We start from the raw sequence: 8,066 nt of genomic DNA on the forward strand, positions 1-8,066 counted from the left end.
TCCTCCCGCAGTCCAAAGATGTGCTGGTGAGGGTGCATTGGCCGTGCTAAATTCTCCCCCCGTGTACCCGAACAGGCGCCGGAGTGTGGCGACGAGGGGATTTTCACAGTAACGCCACGTATTTATCACCGAAATCCCACACATTTACTCTGCTAACCCCCCTGGTATTAAGGGGCAATTTAGCACGGCGAACCGGCACACCTTTGGAGCACGGGAGGAAACCGGAGCACCCGGAGGAAACCCAGGCAGACACGGGGAGAATGTGCAAACTCCACACAGACAGTGACCCGAGGCCGGGAATCGAACCCTGGCACCGTGAGGCAGCAGTGCCACCCATACCATCAGGTTTATGCTTATAATCCTCCTGGACGATGATGTTATTTTCCCCTTTGCTGCTTTCCCTCTGTCTCCTCCTGTTTACACGTTCCGTTCCCACTCTGATAAGGTGTGGCCTTGTTTTGCAACTCACACCACACAACAGGGAGGTAACCGAGGAATCAGATGTCCCCACACGGTTGCCGGAGCGACACGCTGCCACTTATGTCTGAGACCTGTTGACACTGGAAAAATAAATGTCCGCCTGTTGGCCTGACCTGCAGAACTCTAAAGGTTAATTAACTATTTAAACGTTGGTCCTCCCTCCACTCTCTCGCTGACAGCCACAGAGCTGGGCCGGGGCAGGGTTGAAACTGGTTTGGCCTCTTTGAAAAGCAGAGGCGATCGCTTACAGAGGATATAAAATCTCGAGGGCTTTGACTGTGAGGAGAGGTTGATCCGACTTGGATTGTTTTCACGGAGGCTGAGGGGGAGACCTGACAGAGGATTGCAAAGTGATGAGAGGCGTAGACAGGGAGGCGCGGTGGTTAGCACTGCTGCCTCGCAGCGCCAGCGAGCCGGGTTCCATCCCCGGCTTTGGGTCACTCTCTGTGCGGGATTTGCACACTCTCTCCGTCACTTTCCTCCGGGTGCTCTGGTAGATGTGCTGGTTAGTTGCATTGGCCATGCTAAACTCTCCCTCGGTGTCCCTCGGAGTGCGGGGATTTTCACAGTGACTTCATCGCAGTGTTAATGTAAGCCAACTTGTGACGCTGATAAAATAAACTTAGAGAACTTTTCCCCAATTACAAGGCGGGCACAGGTTCAAGGTGAGAGGGGGAAAGTTGAAGGGAGATTTGCAGGGGGAGGTTTTTCACGTAGAGGGTAGTGGGTGCCTGGATCGCGGTGCCAGAGGAGGTGATGGAAGCAGGCACATTAGCAACATTCAGTAGGCACCTGGATGGGTACAGGAATAGGGAGGGAATAGAGGGATACGGACCGAGTAAAGGCAGAAGGTTTTTTTTTAGTTTAGTTAGGGCGTCATGATCAGCATGGGCTTTGAGGGGCTGACGAGCCTGATCCTGTGCTGTACTTTTCTTTGTTCTTTCTCTCTTCACCCTGAAGGTTAGATCGGCTTAACCGGAGATGAGGGGGTTGGACTATGAGGAGAGACTGAATAGACTGGGTCTGTACTCGTTGGAGTTTAGAAGGATGAGGGGGGAATCTTATAGAGACGTATAGACGTATAGAGACGTAAAGGGAAGTCGTGTCTGACAAATTTACTGGAGTTCTATGAGGATGTGTCTAGGGCGGTGGATAGAGGAGAGCCGGTGGATGTGGTCTTTCTGGATTTTCAGAAGGCGTTTGACAAGGTACCTCACAAGAGGTTATTGCAGAAGGTCAGGGGACAGGGAGTTGGGGGTAGGGTGTTAGCGTGGATAGAGGATTGGTTGTCAAATAGGAGGCAGAGAGTGGGGGTCAATGGGTGCTATTCGGATTGGCGGTTGGTGACTAGTGGGGTGCCCCAGGGGTCGGTGCTGGGGCCTCAGCTATTTACCATTTATATAGATGATCTGGAGGAGGGAACCGAGTGCAGGGTGTCGAAATTTGCTGATGACACCAAGATTGGGGGAAAGGCAAATTGTGCGGAGGGTGTGGAGAGTCTGCAGAAGGATCTAGATAGGCTGGGCGAATGGGCCAGGAAATGGCAAATGGAATTTAATGTTGGCAAGTGTGAGGTGGTCCACTTTGGTAGGAAGAATGGTAGGAAGGACTATTACTTACGTGGCGAAAAACTGCAGCAGGCGACGGTGCAGAGGGACCTAGGGGTCCTTGTGCATGAGTCGCAAAAACCCAGCTTGCAGGTGCAGCAGGTGGTCAGGAAGGCGAATGGGATGCTGGCCTTCATAGCGAGGGGGATTGAATATAAAAGTAGGGAGGTCTTGCTGCAGCTGTATAGGGCATTGGTGAGGCCGCAGCTGGAGTACTGTGTGCAGTTTTGGGCGCCGCACCTGTGCAAGGATATTTTGGCCCTGGAGGGAGTGCAGAGGAGGTTTACTAGGCTGATGCCGGAGTTGAGGGGATTGAGCTATGAGGAGAGGCTGAATAAACTAGGCTTGTACTCGTTAGAGTTTAGAAGAATGAGGGGAGATCTCATTGAGACGTATAAGATGATGAATGGGATGGATAGGATAGAGGTGGAGAGACTCTTCCCGCTCAAAAAAGACAGTAGGACTAGGGGGCACAGCCTCAAGATAAAGGGGGGGCGGTTTAGAACGGAGTTGAGGAGGAACTTCTTCACTCAAAGGGTGGTGAATCTCTGGAATTCTCTGCCCGTTGAAGTGGTGGAGGCTGCCTCGCTAAATATTTTTAAGACGCGGGTTGATGGGTTTTTGATAAGAGAGGGGATTAAGGGTTATGGGGAGAGGGCGGGAAGGTGGAACTGAGCCACAACAGATCAGCCATGATCTTATTGAATGGCGGGGCAGGCTCGAAGGGCTAGATGGCCTACTCCTGCTTCTATTTCTTATGTTCTTATGTTCTTATGTATAAGATAATGAAAGGGATGGATAGGATAGAGGTGGAGAGATTCTTCCCGCTCAGAAAGGACAGCAGGACTAGAGGGCACAGCCTCAAGATAAAGGGGGGACAGTTTAGAACGGAGTTGAGGAGGAACTTCTTCACTCAAAGGGTGGTGAATCTCTGGAATTCTCTGCCCGTTGAAGTGGTGGAGGCTGCCTCGCTATATTTAAATCACGGGTAGATAGGTTTCTGATAGACAAGGGAATTAAGGGTTATGGGGAGAAGGCGGGAATGTGGAACTGATCCACTTCAGATCAGCCATGATCTTATTGAATGGCGGGGCAGGCTCGAAGGGCTAGATGGCCTACTCCTGCTCCTATTTCTTATGCTCTTATTAACCCATCACCATAAACTAATCCAAATCGAAGTGCACATAACTAAACCCAAATCCTGGAATCCCTACGGTGCAGAAGGAAGCCGTTCGGCCCATCGAACCCGAGTGAAAGCTTGCTCAACTCACCCCCCCCAGGGCCGGTGCGTGGCAGGAACCTCATTCAAATCCATTAGTATCTCATTAGCAGGCACATACACCAGGATCATACCCCCTCCCCCGTCCTCCCCCCACCCCCCCGTCAAATCTATCCAGCGCAGCGTGATGTCCAAATGCCGCGAACCATGAGCGGCTCCACAAAGCGAGGCGAGCGGCCCATCCGAGGGAGCTTGAAGCTGAGCACAGCACCCCGCAGAGCAGCCCTGCACAGTATGGGGGGATTGGATTGTGGGTTCCAGCTCGCACCCAGAAGTTACTAAGCTTGACTTGAGTGATGCAGGGCAGGTCATGTCTTACTAACTTGATTTTTTTTTCGAGGAGGTGACGAAGGTGGTCAATGAGCGATGGAAGTTTTGTACATCCATTTTAGTAAGGCTTTCGGCAAGGTCCTTTGTCCAGAAGATTAAGATGTGTGGGATCTACGGTGATTTGGCTGCTTGGGTCCAGCATTGCCTTGCCTGTAGGCATCAGAGTGTAGTGGTGGGAGGGTGTTTTTATGGTTGGAGGTCTGGGACTAGTGATATTCCGTAGGGATCCGTACTGGGAACCTCTGCTGTTTGTGATATAGATAAATGACACGGATAAAAATGTAGATGGGTGGGTTAGTAGGTTTGCAGACGACACAAAGATATGTAGAGTTGTGGATAATATAGAAGGTTGTCAAAGGATATAGCAAGATATAGATCAGTTGCAAATATGGACCGAGAAATGTCAAATGGAGTTTAGTCTGGGCAAGTGTGAGGCGCTGCGCTTTGGGAGATCAAATGTTAAGGGTAAGTATACAGTTAATAAGAACATAAGAAATAGGAGCAGGAGTAGGCCATCTAGCCCTTCGAGCCTGCCCCACCATTCAATAAGATCATGGCTGATCTGAAGTGGATCAGTTCCACTTTCCCACTTTCTCCCCATAACCCTTAATCCCCCTGTCTACCAAAAACCTATCTACCCGTGACTTAAATATATTTAGCGAGGCAGCCTCCACCACTTCAACGGGCAGAGAATTCCAGAGATTCACCACCCTTTGAGTGAAGAAGTTCCTCCTCAACTCTGATCTAAACTGCCCCCCGCTTATCTTGAGGCTGTGCCCTCTAGTCCTGTTGTCCTTTCTGAGCAGGAAGAATCTCTCTACCTCTACCCTATCCATCCCTTTCATTACCTTATACGTCTCTATAAGACCCCCCCTCATCCTTCTAAACTCCAACGAGTACAGACCCTTCATAGTCCAATAATGACAGAAGCCTGAACAGCATTGATGTACAGAGGGGTCTTGGGGTTCAGGACCACAGCTCCCCGAAAGTGGCTACAAAACTAGATAGGGTGGTAAAGAAGGCATAGGGCATGTGTGCCTTTATTGGTCAGGGCATTGAGCATGAGATGCCATGTTGCAGCTTGATGAAACTTTGTAGGCCGCACCTGGAGTACTGTGTTCAAATCCGGACCCCACATTACAGGAAGGATTTGAGGGCTTTGGAGAGGGTGCAGGAGAGGTTTACCAGGATGCTGCCTGGATTAGAGCGTGTGAGCTACAAGGAGAGACTGGACAAACTAGGATTTTCTCTGGAGACTGAGGGGATAGAAGTCTATAAGATGATGAGAGGCATGGATTGGCAGTCAGAATCTTTCCCAGAGTTGAAATGTCTAATTCTCGGGGTGGGGGCATGCACTTCAGGTGAGAGGGGGGAAAGTTGGAAGGAGATGTGAAAGGCAATTTTTTTACACAGGGAGTTGTAGGTGTCTGGAACTCGTTGCCAGGGGTGGTGGTGGAGGCAGACACGATAGGGGTGTTGAAGAGGCTTTTAGATAAATATAGGAATATGCGAGGGATAGGGGGATAGGGAATAAGGGCAGGCAGGAGGGATTAATTTAACCTGGTGTCGTGCTCGGCTGTGGGCTGACGGGCCTGTTCCTGCGCTGTACTCTTCTGTGTACACACACGATGATCATACACTGACCGGCTCCAGGTGTGAATAATAAAACCATTTTAATAAATAAATAGAAAATTAGAAGGACACATCTGAGGGGAAGAGGTAACAGCCATTGCTGCTAAAGAATGAGATAATCTGAATTGAATTGCGCTGGGGAGAGCACAGGGGAGGCTTGTAAGAATGTTGCCAGGGATGGAAAAGTGTAACTATGAGGAGGGATTGGATAATTTGGGGTTATTTTTCTTGGAACTAAGAAGGGTGACTTGATAGAGGTGGACAAAACTATGAGGGGAAGAGATAGAGTGGACAGGGTCAAATTGGAAAATTCTAGAACCTGTTGACATAGATAAGCGGCAGTGGGTGCAGAGGGGACATGAAGGACCTGGGTATTCCTGGCCTGGCATGGATAAGATGGGCCAAATGGCCTCCTCTTTTGCTCTAATCTTTCTCTGCTTCTATGGATGGGTGGGACACTGTGGTGTCACCCGCGAGGGTGGCCCGAGGCTGTAAACCAGCTGATCCTCTTCCCTATGGGTGCCCGAAGAGCCCTGGCTTCCTCCTTGGGGTAGACGGGCATCTGGAGTGAGCCCGAATGCCCCGCCATCATCATTGGCAGCCGTGGGTCCCAGCAGGTGCCCGCACCATGGAGGGCATCTCCTGCACAGTGCGGGGGTAAAGGTCTGACACCAAGGCCTCTACGCTGGTCGCTACCCTCGCTGCATTAACCTCGATGCGTTGGAGTATTGGCCCAGTGACCTCAGGCATAAGATAAAATACTGAGGATGCTGGAATCAAAACCAGAAAATGCTGGAAAATCTCAGAAGGTCTGACAGTATCTGTGGAGAGAGAACAGAGTCGATGTTTCGAGTCTGGGTGACCCAAGGCTCTGAGAAAGGGCCATCGAGACTTGAAATATTGGCTCTTTTCTCTCTCCAAGCACACTGTCAGACCTGCTGAGATTTTCCAGCACTTTCTGTTTTTGATCTCAGACGGGTGACACACTGGTTAGCACTGCTGCCTCACAGCTCCAGGGACCCGGGTTCAATTCCCGGCTCGGGTCACTGAGTGTGTGGAGTTTGCACATTCTCCCCGTGTCTGCGTGGGTTTCCTCCGGGTGCTTTGGTTTCTTCCCAGTCCGTAAGACGTGCTGGTTAGGTGCATTGACCGTGCTAAATTATCCCTCATGTACCCAAACAGGTGCCGGAGTGTGGCGACTAGGGGATTTTCACAGTAAATTCATTGCAGTGTTAATGTAAGCCTCGTTGTGACAGTAAGAAATAAACTTTCCTTAAGGCGGGCAGACTCCTCCGTGGAGCTTTCCGATCTGGGGAGTGTTGCTGGCATCCCTTCCTGATGTTCCTCGCTTTGATCTCTGGAGCTCCAGCAACTGAGGGTTCCAGAGGCCCCTCATCCGACTGGGATTAGCAGATTCCCGGCACAAAGCAACAATCGCTGCTCCTCTGTTCCCCTCCATGCGGGTTCCTGCAACAGGACGGCCCAGCTGAAAGGGTAAGGACGTACTGTTAACCATTGTCACCACCTGGAAGATCAGGACCACTTCTCATACATTTTAGCATCAGCTTGCCAGCTATCAACTTGCACTTTTTGTCTGTGTCCAGCAGGTGTCAGCATTGAACTGCTTTAAATTCTTAAAGTTTGTAAAGTTTACTCATTAGTGTCACAAGTCGGCTTCCATTAACACTGCAATGAAGTTACTGTGAAAATCCCCTAGTCGCCACACTCTGGCGCCTGTTCGGGTACACTGAGGGAGAATTTAGTACGGCCAATCCACCTAACCAGCACATCTATGATTTCCACATACAGACAAGTAACTTCAAAAAGAAATTAAAACTTCCGCTTAATTCCTGAAAGAATGATACAAGATTTTGTGTTTTGCAGAACTTTCCCCTTCTAATTCCATCACAACTAAAAATCCCACTTCACTTTCCCTCAGTTAGACATTCATTTAAGAACATAAGAAATAGGAGCAGGAGTAGGCCATCTAGCCCTTCGAGCCTGCCCCGCCATTCAATAAGATCATGGCTGATCTGAAGTGGATCAGTTCCACTTTCCCGCTTTCTCCCCATAACCCTTAATTCCCCTGTCTATCAGAAACCTATCTACCCGTGACTTAAATATATTCAGTGAGGTAGCCTCCACCACTTCAACGGGCAGAGAATTCCAGAGATTCACTACCCTCTGAGAGAAGAAGTTCCTCCTCAACTCTGTTCTAAACTGCCCCCTCCCTTATTTTGAGGCTGTGCCCTCTAGTTCTGGTTTCCTTTCTAAGTGGAAAGAGTCTCCCTGCCTCTACCCTAAGGTCTTGCTGCAGCTGTATAGGGCATTGGTGAGGCCGCAGCTGGAGTACTGTGTGCAGTTTTGGGCGCCGCACCTGCGCAAGGATATTTTGGCCCTGGAGGGAGTGCAGAGGAGGTTTACTAGGCTGATACCGGAGTTGAGGGGATTGAGCTATGAGGAGAGGCTGAATAAACTAGGCTTGTACTCGTTAGAGTTTAGAAGAATGAGGGGAGATCTCATTGAGACGTATAAGATGATGAATGGGATGGATAGGATAGAGGTGGAGAGACTCTTCCCGCTCAAAAAAGACAGTAGGACTAGGGGGCACAGCCTCAAGATAAAGGGGAGGCGGTTTAGAACGGAGTTGAGGAGGAACTTCTTCACTCAAAGGGTGGTGAATCTCTGGAATTCTCTGCCCGTTGAAGTGGTGGAGGCTGCCTCGCTAAATATTTTTA

This window comes from Carcharhinus amblyrhynchos, chromosome 18 (assembly GCF_965287045.1).
Source record: "Carcharhinus amblyrhynchos chromosome 18, sCarAmb.v2.hapA, whole genome shotgun sequence".
Lineage (NCBI taxonomy): Eukaryota > Metazoa > Chordata > Chondrichthyes > Carcharhiniformes > Carcharhinidae > Carcharhinus > Carcharhinus amblyrhynchos.